The 17,420-nt window shown below is 40.4% G+C and overlaps 1 protein-coding gene across 1 annotated transcript in view; it reads left to right on the top strand.

Annotated features, from left to right (window-relative positions):
* The window catches only part of grm5b (glutamate metabotropic receptor 5b), a 134,347-nt gene that overhangs the window by 38,360 nt on the left and 78,567 nt on the right, over positions 1-17,420 (top strand). The gene's annotated exons all lie outside the window — the stretch shown is intronic.

The raw sequence follows: 17,420 nt of genomic DNA, 5'->3' as shown, positions 1-17,420 counted from the left end.
CCTACTCATTCAAGGGTTTTTCAGATTTTTTTTTACTATTTTCTACATCGTAGAATAATAGTGAAGACATCCAAACTATGAAATAGCACATATGGAATCATGTAGTAACCATTAAAGTGTTAAACAAATCAAAATGTATTTTATATTTGAGATTCTTCAAAGTAGCCACCCTTTGCCTTGATGACAGCTTTGCACACTCTTGGCACTCTCTCAACCAGCTTCATGAGGTAGTCACCTGGAATGCATTTCAATTAACAGGTGTGTCTTGTTGAAAGTTAATTAGTGGAATTTCTTTCCTTATTAATACGTTTGAGCTAATCAGTTGTGTTGTGACAAGGTAGGGTGGTATACAGAAGATAGCCCTATCTGGTAAAAGACCAAGTCCATATTATGGCAAGAACAGCTCAAATAAGCAAAGCAAAACGACAGTCCATCATTACTTAAAGACATGAGGGTCAGTCAATCCGTAAAATTTCAACAACTTTGAACATTTTGTCAAGTGCAGTCGTAAAAACTATCAAGTGCTATGATGAAACTGGCTCTCATGAGTACTGCCATAGGAAAGGAAGTCCCAGAGAACTCTGCCGCAGAGGATAAGTTCATCAGCGTTACCAGTCTTAGAAATTACAGCCCAAATAAATTCTTCAAAGAATTCAAGTAACAGAAACATCTCAACATCAACTGTTCAGAGGAGTCTGTCAATCAGTCCTTCATGGTCAAATTGCTGCAAAGAAACAACTACTATTTGTTTTATTTAACCTTTATTGAACTAGACAAGTCAGTTAAGAACATATTCTCATTTTCAATGACAGCCTACCCCGGGCCAAACCCTAACCCTAACCCTTCCCGGGCCAAACCCTAACCCTACCCCGGACGACCCCGGGCCAAACCCTAACCCGGAAAATACTGGGCCAAACCCTAACCCGGACAACCCCGGGCCAACCCTAACCCTAACCCTGACAACCCCGGGCCAACCCTAACCCCAACCCTAACGCTAACCCGGACAACACTGGGCCAAACCCTACCCCGGGCCAAACCCTAACCCGGACAACACTGGGCCAATTGTGCGCTGCCCTATGGGACTCCCAATCATGGCTGGTTGTGATACAGCCTGGAGAAGAAGACACTTGCTTGGGCCAAGAAACACGAGCAATGGACATTAGACCGGTGGAACCACGGTGTCTTTGTGAGACGCAGAGTAAGTGAACAGATGATCTCTGCATGTGTGGTTCCCACTGTGAAGCGTGGAGTGGGAGGTGTGATGGTGTGGGGGTGCTTTGCTGGTGATACTGTATGTGATTTATTTAGAATTCAAGGCACACTTACCCAGCATGGCTACCACAGCATTCTGCAGGGATACTCAATCCCATCTGGTTTGGTTTTAGTGGGACTATCACTTGTTTTTCAACAGGACAAGGACCCCAAACACAAAATTGTCCAAATGAGTGAAGTGAAATGAAAAAAAAATACTTGTTTCTAAAAAACAAAAAGATGGTGAGTGCATATGCATTTACCCACTTTGCTATGAAGCCCCTAAATAAGATCTGGTGCAACCAAATATCTTCAGACATCACATAATTAGTTACATAAAGTTCACCTGTGTGCAATCTAAGTGTCACATGATCTGTCACATGATCTCAGTATATATACACCTGTTCTGAAAGGCCCCAGCGTCTGCAACACCGCTAAGCAAGGGACACCACCAAGAAAGCAACACTATGAAGACCAAGGAGCTCCACAAACAGGTCAGGGACAAAGTTGTGGAGAAGTACAGATCAGGGTTGAGTTATAAAAAATTATCCGAAACTTTGAACATCCCACGGAGCACCATTAAATCCATTATTAAAAAATTGAAAGAATATGACACCACAACAAACCTGCCAAGAGAGGGCTGCCCACCAAAACACACAGATCAGGCAAGGAGGGCATTAATCAGAGAGGCAAAAAAGAGACTAACGATAACCCTGAAGGAGTTGCAAAGCTCCACAGCGGAGGTTGGAGTATCTGACCATAGGACCACTTTAAGCCGTACACAGAGCTGGGCTTTACAGAAGAGTGGCCAGAAAAACGCCATTGCATAAAGAAAAAAATAAGTGACCATGTTTGGTGTTCACCAAAAGGCATGTGGGAGACTCCCCAAACATATGGAAGAAGGTACTCTGGTCAGATGAGACTAAAATGGAGCTTTTTGGCCATCAAGGAAATCGCTATGTCTGGCGCAAACCCAACACCTCTCATCACCCCGAGAACACCATCCACACAGTGAAGCATGGTGTTGGCAGCATCATGCTGTGGGGATGTTTTTCATCGACAGGGACTGGGAAACTGGTCAGAATTTAAGGAACCTGATATTTGGAAATGGGATGGAGGTTCACCTTCCAGCAGGTGTCTTATGAGGAAACATTTAAATGTCTTGAATGGCCTAGTCAAAACCCAGACCTCCAATCTAACTGAGAATCTGTGGTATGACTTATAGATTGCTGTACACCAGCAGAACCCATCCAACTTGAAGAAGCTGGAGCAGTTTTGTCTTGAAGAATGGGTAAAAATCCCAAGGCAAATACATGTAATCAGATTACATTAAGCCAAATACATGTAATCAGATTACATTAAACCAAATACATGTAATCAGATTACATTAAGCCAAATACATGTAATCAGATTACATTAAGCCGAATACATGTAATCAGTTACTCCCCAACCCTGGAATATGAGTGGAGTTTCTCAGTGTGTGTCAATGCCTTCTGCCTTGCTCTGCTCTGATGTTGGTTTTCCTAAATGCTTTGTCACTCCACTCAATTGTCTCAATGCATGTTTACTCCATCAGTGTGTACAGTGTGTGTGTACAGTATGTGTGTGTGTTTGTGTCGGTACTCCCTGAGGAGCTAGGGTGTGTTTTTACGGCTCCTTGGGCTGCAGTGGATTCTGTGATTCATTACAGACTAAATAAATGAACTGGGGTTGCAAAGCTACCAATAATTTACCAGTCATTTACTAAAGCTTCCAGTCATTTAGAAAAGCTTCCAGTCATTGCATTGTGTCCCACCCACCACCCACCAACCCCTCTTTTACACTACTGCTACTCTCTGTTCATCATATATGCATAGTCACTTTAACCATATCTACATCTACATACTACCTCAATCAGCCTGACTAACCGGTGTCTGTATATAGCCTCGCTACTGTTATAGCCTCGCTACTGTATATAGCCTCGCTACAGTATATAGCCTCGCTACTGTATATAGCCTCGCTACAGTATATAGCCTCACTACTGTATATAGCCTCACTACCCTATATGGCCTCACTACTGTATATAGCCTCGCTACTGTATATAGCCTTGCTACTGTATATAGTCTCGCTACTGTATGTAGCCTGGCTACTGTATATAGCCTGGCTACTGTATGTAGCCTCGCTAATGTATTTAGCCTCGCTACTGTATATAGCCTCGCTACTGTAATAGCCTCGCTACTCTATATAGCCTCTCTACTGTATATAGCCTCGCTACTGTATATAGCCTCACTACCCTATATGGCCTCTCTACTGTATATAGCCTCGCTACTGTATATAGCCTCACTACTGCATATGGCCTCGCTACTGTATATGTCTTTTTACTGTTGTTTTAGTTCTTTACTTACCTATTGTTCACATAATACATTTTTTGCACTATTGGTTAGAGCCTGTAAGTAAGCATTTCACTGTAAAGTCTACTACACCTGTTGTATTCAGCATTTCACTGTAAAATCTACTACACCTGTTGTATTCGGCACACGTGACAAATAAACTTTGATTTGATTTGATTTACCAAAGTTACCAGTCATTTACCAAAGCTACCAGTCATTTACCAAAGCTACCAGTCATTTACCAAAGCTACCAGTCATTTACCAAAGTCACCAGTCATTTACCAAAGTCACCAGTCATTTACCAAAGCTACCAGTCATTTACCAAAGCTACCAGTCATTTACCAAAGCTACCAGTCATTTACCAAAGCTACCAGTCATTTACCAAAGCTACCAGTCATTTACCAAAGTCACCAGTCATTTACCAAAGCTACCAGTCATTTACCAAAGTCACCAGTCATTTACCAAAGCTACCAGTCATTTACCAAAGTCACCAGTCATTTACCAAAGCTACCAGTCATTTACCAAAGTCACCAGTCATTTACCAAAGCTACCAGTCATTTACCAAAGCTACCAGTAATTTACCAAAGTCACCAGTCATTTACCAAAGCTACCAGTCATTTACCAAAGCTACCAGTCATTTACCAAAGCTACCAGTCATTTACCAAAGCTACCATCTGGTTTGGTTTTAGTGGGACTATCACTTGTTTTTCAACAGGACAAGGACCCCAAACACAAAATTGTCCAAATGAGTGAAGTGAAATGAAAAAAAAATACTTGTTTCTAAAAAACAAAAAGATGGTGAGTGCATATGCATTTACCCACTTTGCTATGAAGCCCCTAAATAAGATCTGGTGCAACCAAATATCTTCAGACATCACATAATTAGTTACATAAAGTTCACCTGTGTGCAATCTAAGTGTCACATGATCTGTCACATGATCTCAGTATATATACACCTGTTCTGAAAGGCCCCAGAGTCTGCAACACCGCTAAGCAAGGGACACCACCAAGAAAGCAACACTATGAAGACCAAGGAGCTCCACAAACAGGTCAGGGACAAAGTTGTGGAGAAGTACAGATCAGGGTTGAGTTATAAAAAATTATCCGAAACTTTGAACATCCCACGGAGCACCATTAAATCCATTATTAAACAATTGAAAGAATATGACACCACAACAAACCTGCCAAGAGAGGGCTGCCCACCAAAACACACAGATCAGGCAAGGAGGGCATTAATCAGAGAGGCAAAAAAGAGACTAACGATAACCCTGAAGGAGTTGCAAAGCTCCACAGCGGAGATTGGAGTATCTGACCATAGGACCACTTTAAGCCGTACACAGAGCTGGGCTTTACAGAAGAGTGGCCAGAAAAACGCCATTGCATAAAGAAAAAAATAAGTGACCATGTTTGGTGTTCACCAAAAGGCATGTGGGAGACTCCCCAAACATATGGAAGAAGGTACTCTGGTCAGATGAGACTAAAATGGAGCTTTTTGGCCATCAAGGAAATCGCTATGTCTGGCGCAAACCCAACACCTCTCATCACCCCGAGAACACCATCCACACAGTGAAGCATGGTGTTGGCAGCATCATGCTGTGGGGATGTTTTTCATCGACAGGGACTGGGAAACTGGTCAGACTTTAAGGAACCTGATATTTGGAAATGGGATGGAGGTTCACCTTCCAGCAGGTGTCTTATGAGGAAACATTTAAATGTCTTGAATGGCCTAGTCAAAACCCAGACCTCCAATCTAATTGAGAATCTGTGGTATGACTTATAGATTGCTGTACACCAGCAGAACCCATCCAACTTGAAGAAGCTGGAGCAGTTTTGTCTTGAAGAATGGGTAAAAATCCCAGTGGCTACATGCGCCAAGCTTATAGAGACGTACCCCAAGAGACTTGCAACTGTAATTGCAGCAAAAGGTGGCGCTACAAAGTATTGATTTTGGGGGGTGGGGGGGTGGGGGGGGGGGGTGAATAGTTATGTACGCTCAAGTTTTCAATTTGTTTGTCTTATTTCTTATTTGTTTCACAATAAAAAAACATTTAGCATCTTCAAAGTGGTAGGTATGTTGTGTAAATCAAATGATACAAACTCCCCAAAAATCAATTTTAATTCCAGGTTGTAAGGCAACAAAATAGGAAAATACCAAGGGGGGTGAATACTTTCGCAAGCCACTGTGTATATATTTGCAAACATTTTTTATGGGGGATTGGAAGTGATGCAAACAATCACATTGATGGAAGCTACAATCTATCTGCAATCTTAACGCTGATCAATCCCAGAAAAACAGTAAAAAATGTAAGACATTTTTTTCACAGCCCATTTTGCTCATATTTACCAAGGGTTCCAATATTAGTGGAGAGCACAGTATATTATAGTTTTGGTAGAGTGTATGCAGAAAGACAGACAATATTAGTGGAGAGCACAGTATATTATAGTTTTGGTAGAGTGTATGCAGAACGACAGAGAGAGTGTGTTTGTGCCGGGTTGGGTAGGTTACTTTGTAATGTATTCCTTTACAGTTACTAGTTACTTGTCAAAATTATAAGCAATTAACGTAACTTTTGGATTACCCAAACACAGTAACGTAATCTGATTACTTTCACCCTTAAAAGGCATTAGAAGAAGGCAAAAAGGATCAATCAAACGCGTTTGATGTGTCATCATAGTGGTGTCTGACTTGCGGTCAGACTCGCTCAGGTGGAACCAATTTAAACTTGGGCCTTTTTTAAATACCGAATTGATGTAATTGAGAAAACAATACAAGTAATCAAAGAAGTAATCATATAGTATTTGTAATCTGATGGCAATATTTTTGCTGGTAACGTAACTGATTACAGTCACAGATTTTTTGTAATCAGATTACATTAAACCAAATACATGTAATCAGATTACATTAAGCCAACTACATGTAATCAGATTACATTAAGCCAAATACATGTAATCAGATTACATTAAACCAAATACATGTAATCAGATTACATTAAGCCAAATACATGTAATCAGATTACATTAAGCCAAATACATGTAATCAGTTACTCCCCAACCCTGGAATATGAGTGGAGTTTCTCAGTGTGTGTCAATGCCTTCTGCCTTGCTCTGCTCTGATGTTGGTTTTCCTAAATGCTTTGTCACTCCACTCAATTGTCTCAATGCATGTTTACTCCATCAGTGTGTACAGTGTGTGTGTACAGTATGTGTGTGTGTTTGTGTCGGTACTCCCTGAGGAGCTAGGGTGTGTTTTTATGGCTCCTTGGGCTGCAGTGGATTCTGTGATTCATTACAGACTAAATAAATGAACTGGGGTTGCAAAGCTACCAATAATTTACCAGTCATTTACTAAAGCTTCCAGTCATTTAGAAAAGCTTCCAGTCATTGCATTGTGTCCCACCCACCACCCACCAACCCCTCTTTTACACTACTGCTACTCTCTGTTCATCATATATGCATAGTCACTTTAACCAAATCTACATCTACATACTACCTCAATCAGCCTGACTAACCGGTGTCTGTATGTAGCCTCGCTACTGTTATAGCCTCGCTACTGTATATAGCCTCGCTACAGTATATAGCCTCACTACTGTATATAGCCTCACTACCCTATATGGCCTCACTACTGTATATAGCCTCGCTACTGTATATAGCCTCGCTACTGTATATAGCCTCTCTACAGTATATAGCCTCACTACTGTATATAGCCTCACTACCCTATATGGCCTCACTACTGTATATAGCCTCGCTACTGTATATAGCCTCGCTACTGTATATAGTCTCGCTACTGTATGTAGCCTGGCTACTGTATATAGCCTGGCTACTGTATGTAGCCTCGCTAATGTATTTAGCCTCGCTACTGTATATAGCCTCGCTACTGTAATAGCCTCGCTACTCTATATAGCCTCTCTACTGTATATAGCCTCGCTACTGTATATAGCCTCACTACCCTATATGGCCTCTCTACTCTATATAGCCTCGCTACTGTATATAGCCTCACTACTGCATATGGCCTCGCTACTGTATATGTCTTTTTACTGTTGTTTTAGTTCTTTACTTACCTATTGTTCACATAATACCTTTTTTGCACTATTGGTTAAAGCCTGTAAGTAAGCATTTCACTGTAAAGTCTACTACACCTGTTGTATTCAGCATTTCACTGTAAAGTCTACTACACCTGTTGTATTCGGCACACGTGACAAATAAACTTTGATTTGATTTGATTTACCAAAACTACCAGTCATTTAACAAAGCTACCAGTCATTTACCAAAGCTACCAGTCATTTACCAAAGCTACCAGTCATTTACCAAAGCTACCAGTCATTTACCAAAGCTACCAGTCATTTACCAAAGCTACCAGTCATTTACCAAAGTCACCAGTCATTTACCAAAGCTACCAGTCATTTACCAAAGTCACCAGTCATTTACCAAAGCTACCAGTCATTTACCAAAGCTACCAGTCATTTACCAAAGCTACCAGTCATTTACCAAAGTCACCAGTCATTTACCAAAGTCACCAGTCATTTACCAAAGCTACCAGTCATTTACCAAAGCTACCAGTCATTTACCAAAGTCACCAGTCATTTACCAAAGCTACCAGTCATTTACCAAAGCTACCAGTCATTTACCAAAGCTACCAGTCATTTACCAAAGCTACCAGTCATTTACCAAAGCTACCAGTCATTTACCAAAGTCACCAGTCATTTACCAAAGTCACCAGTCATTTACCAAAGCTACCAGTCATTTACCAAAGCTACCAGTCATTTACCAAAGTCACCAGTCATTTACCAAAGCTACCAGTCATTTACCAAAGTCACCAGTCATTTACCAAAGCTACCAGTCATTTACCAAAGCTACCAGTCATTTACCAAAGCTACCAGTCATTTACCAAAGCTACCAGTCATTTACCAAAGCTACCAGTCATTTACCAAAGTCACCAGAAGTAATTTTGGTAATTAACAGAAAATCTATGGCAATCTAATGTAACTTTGGTATTTTAACTTAAGAAAATGTATTAATATATACTATTCATTTATTATATCTGTGTCCATATTGTTCACGAGTTTCAAGTAGACAGACCATATGGTTCAAGAGAAAATGGCCTAATTAATGACAGAAGCATCTAATCAACAATGGCATTATTTTTTAATTAACTCTGCAACTCTTCCAACTATTGACTTTATTCACAACTACCACCAGTTTGACACCAAAACATTGACAACAAATATATACTGGCATAGTCAAATAAATCAAAGTTTATCAAAAATAAATATGAAGGATATTTCATGCTGAAACCCTAATGTTAAACAGCAGTTTTTATTTAGGATAATGTTTTACAGCTTTGTCTTAGTATTTAGTATTTTATTATTATTTTATTAAATTATTTCATATATTTTACATGTGATAAGGCCACACAGTGGGCCAGAGATAATTAGACACCTGTGATAATCTGAAGTTCCCATAAGGTCCACTAGATGTTTTGTGATTCTACGTAAAATCTTTGAAAAATACCCAAATTCTGGAAGTTCACTGGTAAACTTTGAAAGTTTCCAGTAATATACCCTCTTTTTGCAAGCCTTAGATAAACACTCAGAAGAAACATTCACAGACACATTCACACACACACACACACACACACACACACACACACACACACACACACACACACACACACACACACACACACACACACACTAGTGATACGCGGGTTGACTCATAACCCGCAGTCCCCGAGGTTACATCACCAGGGCGGGTGGGTTTAGCGTCATTAAATATTATGTGGATGAAGGGCAGTCGGTGGCGAGCGGGTTGAATAAAGAGAAAACAATACTATAAAAAATATATGAATGTATAATTATTGCGCAATTTATATCTATAGTCTACATTGAGGTTTCTCTTTCATTGTTTTAGGCTATCTGGCATTAGTGCATAAGCCTATAAGGGCCTAACTGTACGCGTGCCAAATACCCGACATGCCAATCGCCAAATGCTTTTGGGAACGAAGGCAAAAAGGACAATGCCGGAGTAAAATTCAATAAGAAAAAAGGTGAGAAATGTTGAGTTGAAAATAAAGAGGAGGGAGGGTATGTTTGGTGAAGTAATGTTTGGTAAAGATTTGTTGAAGTGGTAAAAGAGGATGATAGCAGTGTTCTGTGTGATGATTGTGAGGCGCTATACAAATTTGACAGTCACAAGGCAGAGGCTGCGCTTCAAACCCATAAAATACACACCCTCGTCCATTTACCCATTCACCCCGTCACCATCTTGGACGTCGGTCCAAACGATTAGCCAAACAAGGGAAGCTTGCATCGTGAGCCCCTCAGCCCTTGTTTTTTAATGAGTTTGCGAGTGTACAATTATGTTCATTTTGGGGCCTGAAACTCCCCATGATTCAATTTGCGATAATTGTACATCCGCTAAGAAAAGTCAGGCGAAACTTAAACCCTCAACGTCAATATGGATAAGTCAACATACAAGTATAAGTAAAAACCGAATGTAAAAAGGTTAGAAATTGTTCTACTGATGTACATGACGGCGCAAATATGTCTCATAAAAGTAATGATGCTCAAAGGAATATTGAATATTGACTACGCTTTGGAAGGTGTATCAATACACCCAGTCACTACAAAGATACAGGTGTCCTTCCTAACTCAGTTGCCAGAGAGGAAGGAAACCACTCAGGGATTTGACCATGTCCAATGGTGACATTAAAACAGTTACAGAGTTTAATGGCTGTGATAGGAGGAAACTGAGGATGGATCAGCAACATTATAGTTACTGCACAATAATAACCTAGTTGACAGATTGAAAAGAAGGAAGCCTGTACAGAATAAAAATATTTCAAAGCATGCATCCTGTTTGCAACAAGACACTAAAGTAATACTGCAAAAACATGTGGCAAAGCAATTCACTTTTTGTCCTGAATACAAAGTGTTATGTTTGGGGCAAATCCAACACAATACATTACTGAGTACCACTCTCCATATTTGCAAGCATAGTGGCTTCATCATGTTATGGGTATGCTTGTTACTGTCGCATTGGGGAGTTTTTCAGGATAAAAAAATAAACGTAAATGTAAACCTGGTTCAGTCTGCTTTCCACTAGACACTGGGAGGTGAATTCACCCCTCAGCAGGACAATAACCTAAAACACAAGGCCAAATCTACACTGGAGTTGCTTACCAAGAAGACAGTGAATGTTCCTGAGTGGCCGAGTTACAGTTTTGACTTAAATCTGCTTGAAAATCTATGTAAAGAACTGAAAATGGTTGTTTAGCAATGATCAACAACCAATTTGAGCTCGAAGAATTTAGAAAAATAATAATTGTTAAATGTTGCACAATCCAGGTGTGGAAAGTTCGTAGAGACTTACCCAGAAAGACTCACAGCTGTAATCACTTCCAAAGGTGATTCTAACATGTCATTCAGACTCAGGGAGTTGAATACGTATCAAGTGATTTATTATTATTATTTTTTTTACAAATCTTAAAATGTTTCTTCCACTTTGACATAACTAAGTATTTTGTGGAGATCGTTGACAAATAAATGTCAATGAAATCCATTTTAATTCCACTTTGTAACACAACTAAATGTGAAAAAGTTAAGGTGTGTGAATACTCTCTGAAGGCACTGTATCTAATTATAGACAAGTTGACTAACAAATAGCCTACCAAATAACGGAAATTGTTAGCAGAAACATGTAAATCAGGCTAAATAAATCCTGACCCCCCTGTCAACAAATGATCCTGCCGTCTCTGACTGACGCCTACATTTTCTATATTAGTGGGTTAGGGGTCGGGTGCGGGCCTCTTATTTTCACTTCATCACATATAAGTCAGGCGGTTGCAGATGTGTGATTAGCAATTGTGGGCGGTTGAACAAACAGCTGACTTGTGCACCACTAACACACAGACATACAGTGGGGGAAAAAAGTATTTAGTCAGCCACCAATTGTGCAAGTTCTCCCACTTAAAAGATGAGAGAGGCCTGTAATTTTCATCATAGGTACACTTCAACTATGACAGACAAAATGAGAAAAAAAAAATCTTGAAAATCACATTGTAGGATTTTTAATTAATTTATTATGGTGGAAAATAAGTATTTGGTCACCTACAAACAAGCAAGATTTCTGGCTCTCACAGACCTGTAACTTCTTCTTTAAGAGGCTCCTCTGTCCTCCACTCGTTACCTGTATTAATGGCACCTGTTTGAACTTGTTATCAGTATAAAAGACACCTGTCCGCAACCTCAAACAGTCACACTCCAAACTCCACTATGGCCAAGACCAAAGAGCTGTCAAAGGACACCAGAAACCAAATTGTGGACCTGCACCAGGCTGGGAAGACTGCATCTGCAATAGGCAAGCAGCTTGGTTTGAAGAAATCAACTGTGGGAGCAATTATTAGGAAATGGAAGACATACAAGACCACTGATAATCTCCCTCGATCTGGGGCTCCACGCAAGATCTCACCCCGTGGGGTCAAAATGATCACAAAAGGAGAGAGTGATCAAAATGATCACAAGAACAGTGAGCAAAAATCCCAGAACCACACGGGGGGACCTAGTGAATGACCTGCAGAGAGCTGGGACCAAAGTAACAAAGCCTACCATCAGTAACACACTACGCCGCCAGGGACTCAAATCCGGCAGTGCCAGACGTGTCCCCCTGCTTAAGCCAGTAAATGTCCAGGCCGGTCTGAAGTTTGCTAGAGAGCCTTTTGATGATCCAGAAGAAGATTGGGAGAATGTCATATGGTCAGATGAAACCAAAATATAACTTTTTGGTAAAAACTCAACTCGTCGTGTTTGGAGGACAAAGAATGCTGAGTTGCATCCAAAGAACACCATACCTACTGTGAAGCATGGGGTTGGAAACATCATGCTTTGGGGCTGTTTTTCTGCAAAGGGACCAGGAATGACTGATCTGTGTAAAGGAAAGAATGAATGGGGCCATGTATCATGAGATTTTGAGTGAAAACCTCCTTCCATCAGCAAGGGCATTGAAGATGAAACGTGGCTGGGTCTTTCAGCATGACAATGATCCCAAACACACCGCCCGGGCAACGAAGGAGTGGCTTCGTAAGAAGCATTTCAAGGTTCTGGAGTGGCCTAGCCAGTCTCCAGATCTCAACCCCATAGAACATCTTTGGAGGGAGTTGAAAGTCCGTGTTGCCCAGCAACAGCCCCCAAACATCACTGCTCTAGAGGAGATCTGCATGGAGGAAAGGGCCAAAATACCAGCAACAGTGTGTGAAAACCTTGTGAAGACTTACAGAAAACAATTGACCTCTGTCATTGCCAACAAAGGGTATATAACAAAGTACTGAGATCAACTTTTGTTATTGACCAAATACTTATTTTCCACCATAATTTGCAAATAAATTCATAAAAAATCCTACAATGTGATTTTTCTGGATTTTTTTTCTCATTCTGTCTGTCATAGTTGAAGTGTACCTATGATGAAAATTACAGGCCTCTCTCATCTTTTTAAGTGGGAGAATTTGCACAATTGGTGGCTGACTAAATACTTTTTTGCCCCGCTGTATATATACTGTACACACACGCACATAAACACACACACATACAGTTTATGTATATGTATATGTATATGTACATACGTGTATGTGTGAAATGACGTGTGTGTGTGTAAGATTTCTTTAGATTAGACGAAATCTAAGAAATCTAAGAACGGTTTCCCCGCATTAAACTCCCCACTCAACAAAAACGCTGACGCTGGGTGAGCGGTTTCTTGTTTGTTTATGGCCCCATACAGTTCGTGATGATTACGGATAAGAACTCTCTTGGTCTGCAACTTACCATGATATATTCTCTATCAAGTGAGATAAAGCTTGAGATTTCCTTCACACTGGAATGCAGCGCACCAGTTGTTGTTTATGAAGAGACACACCGAGGACATGGTTTGATTGACATGACGTGTGTCTGATGTGTGTGTGATAGATTTCTTTAGATAACACAGAACCAAAGAATCTTAGAATCATCCCGAGGAGTGTCTTTTCTGGTCTGCCTCTTGTTGGTATGGAAATAACCACTTCCATATCTGTAGAGAGAGCTGACACCAATGTTGGGGTTACACAGTGTGTGTGTGTGTGTGTGTGTGTGTGTGTGTGTGTGTGTGTGTGTGTGTGTGTGTGTGTGTGTGTGTGTGTATGTGTGTGTGTGTGTGTGTGTGTGTGTGTGTGTGTGTGTGTGTGTGTGTGTGTGTGTGTGTGTGTGTGCGCGTGTGTGTGCACGTGTACATTTGTGCGTTAGTGTCTCTGGAATGATAAAGTACAGATTGTGCACAGACGTCAATTCAACATCTATTTCATGTTGGTTCAACATTGGTTCATTAAAATTACGTGGAAACAGTGTTGATTCAACTAGTGTGTGCACAGTGTGTAGTGTTCTGAATTTCTCTTCCCTACTGCTATCCAGACAGGCAATGCTGATATGTTACCAGGGTCAGATACTAATGGCTAGGTGGAGTGGATCTAGCTAGCTAGATCTACCTTGTAAAATCCCTCACCTTCCCTGATACCTGAAGTAACTGTCAACTTTATAAGACTATGTCAAAGATAAATACACAACACAGAAGAGAAGTCAATAGAGTACTAACGATCAATGGAAATAGTGTTTTTTCTGTAACGGGATTATTGATCTATGGGTCAGAGACACTGTCTATACAGTGAGCCTGAAATAGGTTACTTGTTATTTGGCCATTGGTCCAGTTTTATTGCAAGGAATTATAATTGGTCAACCACAGGCTCGGGCTGGGTTATAAACTACATCCTGCCCCTTTGTTCACTGGAGAGAATCACTGAGAGATAATCACTGAGAGATAATCACTCAGAGAGAATCACTGAGAGAGAATCACTGAGAGATAATCACTCAGAGAGAATCACACAGAGAGAATCACTGAGAGAGAATCACTGAGAGATAATCACTGAGAGATAATCACTGAGAGAGAATCACTGAGAGAGAATCACTGAGAGATAATCACTCAGAGAGAATCACTGAGAGAGAATCACTGAGAGATAATCACTGAGAGAGAATCACTGAGAGATAATCACTGAGAGATAATCACTGAGAGAGAATCACTGAGAGATAATCACAGAGAGAATCACTGAGCGAGAATCACTGAGAGATAATCACTGAGAGATAATCACTCAGAGAGAATCACTGAGAGAGAATCACTGAGAGATAATCACTGGGAGATAATCACTGAGAGAGAATCACTGAGAGATAATCACAGAGAGAATCACTGAGCGAGAATCACTGAGAGATAATCACTGAGAGATAATCACTGAGAGAGAATCACTGAGAGAGAATCACTGAGAGATAATCACTCAGAGAGAATCACTGAGAGATAATCACTGAGATATAATTACTGAGAGAATCACTGAGAGATAATCACTGAGAGATAATCACTGAGAGAGAATCACTGAGAGATAATCACTGAGAGATAATCACTGAGAGAGAATCACTGAGAGAGAATCACTGAGAGAGAATCACTGAGAGATAATCACTAAGAGGTAATCACTGAGAGAGAATCACTGAGAGATAATCACTGAGAGATAATCACTCAGAGAGAATCACTGAGAGAGAATCACTGAGGACAGGGAAGGAACGACCATCTACCATCGACCTCTCAGCATAATATCTATGATTTATCCTCTTTAAATAAACCTTTTTTCCTCCCCATTGATTTGCTTTGGGGTCTGTGTTATTAAAGAATAACATCATCTGCTAACAACCTGAACCAAAATAACTGAGTAACTGTCTTCCCCTATAACACAAGATCCTTTGGGCACTGCATCTCAGTGCCTGAGGCATCACTACAGACACCCTGGTTGGATTCCAGGCTGTATCACAACTGGCCGTGATTGGGAGTCCCATAGGGCGGTGCACAATTGGCCCAGCGTTGACCGGTTTTGGCCGGTGTAGGCTGTCAATATAAATTTAATTTGTTCTTAACTGACTTGCCTAGTTAAATAAATAAAAATGAATAAAAAAATATTTTTTGGCACTAGACCCAACATCCTAGCTTAGAGCCACACTCAAAGCAGCACAGTGATGATCAGCCTTCACTACGATGGTAAGCGCAGAGATTGACAGCCTCAGCTCCAGTGTGTGTGTGTGTGTGTGTGTGTGTGTGTGTGTGCGTGTGCATGTGCGCGTGCGTGTGCGTGTGCACGTGCATGCGTGACAAGGTAAACATCTGTCCTTCTGCCCCTGAACAAGGCAGTTAACCCACTAATCCTAGGCTGTCATTGAAAATAAGAATATGTTCTTAACTGACTTGCCTGGTTAAATAAAGGTCAAATTAAAAAAGCATGTTATGGTCATTTTCTCTGTAATGCTCCTCTCCAGTCAGTTTGTTATAATTTGCTACTTAATTTAGTTTTGATTAAAGTAGCGCTGATTCATGTCTTTTCATTTGTAAAATAATGGGAATTCATTATGTTCTGTGCTGAACATCGGAATAATGGACCGCTTGTAATTAAACACCTGGGAATTGAAGGGGAAGACAAAAGAGAGAGTGAGAAAGAGAAAGAGAGAGATCGACAGAGAAAGAGAGAAAGACAAAGGGAGGCCTGTGTGTGAAAGAGAGAGAGATAGTAAGATACTGTGAATGAGAGAGAGAGAGATAGTAAGATACTGTGTATGAGAGAGAGTGATAGTAAGATACTGTGTATGAGAGAGAGAGATAGTAAGATACTGTGTATGAGAGAGAGAGATAGTAAGATACTGTGTATGAGAGAGAGATAGTAAGTTACTGTACTGTGTATGAGAGAGAGAGATAGTAAGATACTGTGTATGAGAAAGAGAGAGAGAGAGATAGTAAGATACTGTGTATGAGAAAGAGAGAGAGATAGTAAGATACTGTGTATGAGAAAGAGAGAGAGATAGTAAGATACTGTGTATGAGAAAGAGAGAGAGAGAGATAGTAAGATACTGTGTATGAGAAAGAGAGAGAGAGAGAGATAGTAAAATACTGTGTATGAGAAAGAGAGAGAGAGATAGTAAGATACTGTGTATGAGAAAGAGAGAGAAAGAGATAGTAAGATACTGTGTATGAGAAAGAGAGAGAGAGCAAGAGAGAGAGAGAGAGAGAGAGAGAGCAAGAGAGAGAGAGAGATAGTAAGAGACCGTGTATGAGAAAGAGAGAGAGAGAGGGAGAGAGAGTGTGTGTGTCTGTGCTATCGGTCCCCTGTGATGCGGTCTCATCTCTCTCATCTGTAAAGGTTATGAGATCAATAGAGGGCGTCAGGTTCTTTATAGGGGCAAACAGACCTGTACTCACAGCTCACACTGTTACTATACTACCTCTCTCTCTCTCCTCTCTCTTGCTCTCTCTCCATTGGCATGGGAAACGTGTTTACTTGCAAAAGCAAGTGAAATGGATAAACAAAAGTGAAATTAACAATTAAAAGTGAACAGTAAATATTACACATTTCAAATGTAATATTATGTCTATATACAGTGTTTTAACGATGTGCAAATAGTTAAACAACAAAAGGGAAAATGAATAAACATAAAAATGGGTTGTATTTACAATGGTGTTTGTTCTTTACCGCAACAGGTCACAAATCTTGCTGCTGTGATGGCACACTGTGGTATTTCACCCAGTAGATACAGGAGTTTATCAACATGGAATTTGTTTTCAAATTCTTTGTGGATCTGTATAATTTGAGGGAAATATGTCTCTCTAATATAGTCATACATTTGGCCGGAGGTTAGGAAGTGCAGCTCAGTTTCCACCTCGTTTTGTGGGCAGTGAGCACATAGCCTGTCTTCTCTTGAG

Source organism: Oncorhynchus mykiss, chromosome 27, assembly GCF_057628025.1.
Source record: "Oncorhynchus mykiss isolate SJ-2025 chromosome 27, ASM5762802v1, whole genome shotgun sequence".
NCBI classification, from domain to species: Eukaryota; Metazoa; Chordata; class Actinopteri; order Salmoniformes; family Salmonidae; genus Oncorhynchus; species Oncorhynchus mykiss.
This window is presented reverse-complemented; position numbering and strand designations above follow the sequence as displayed.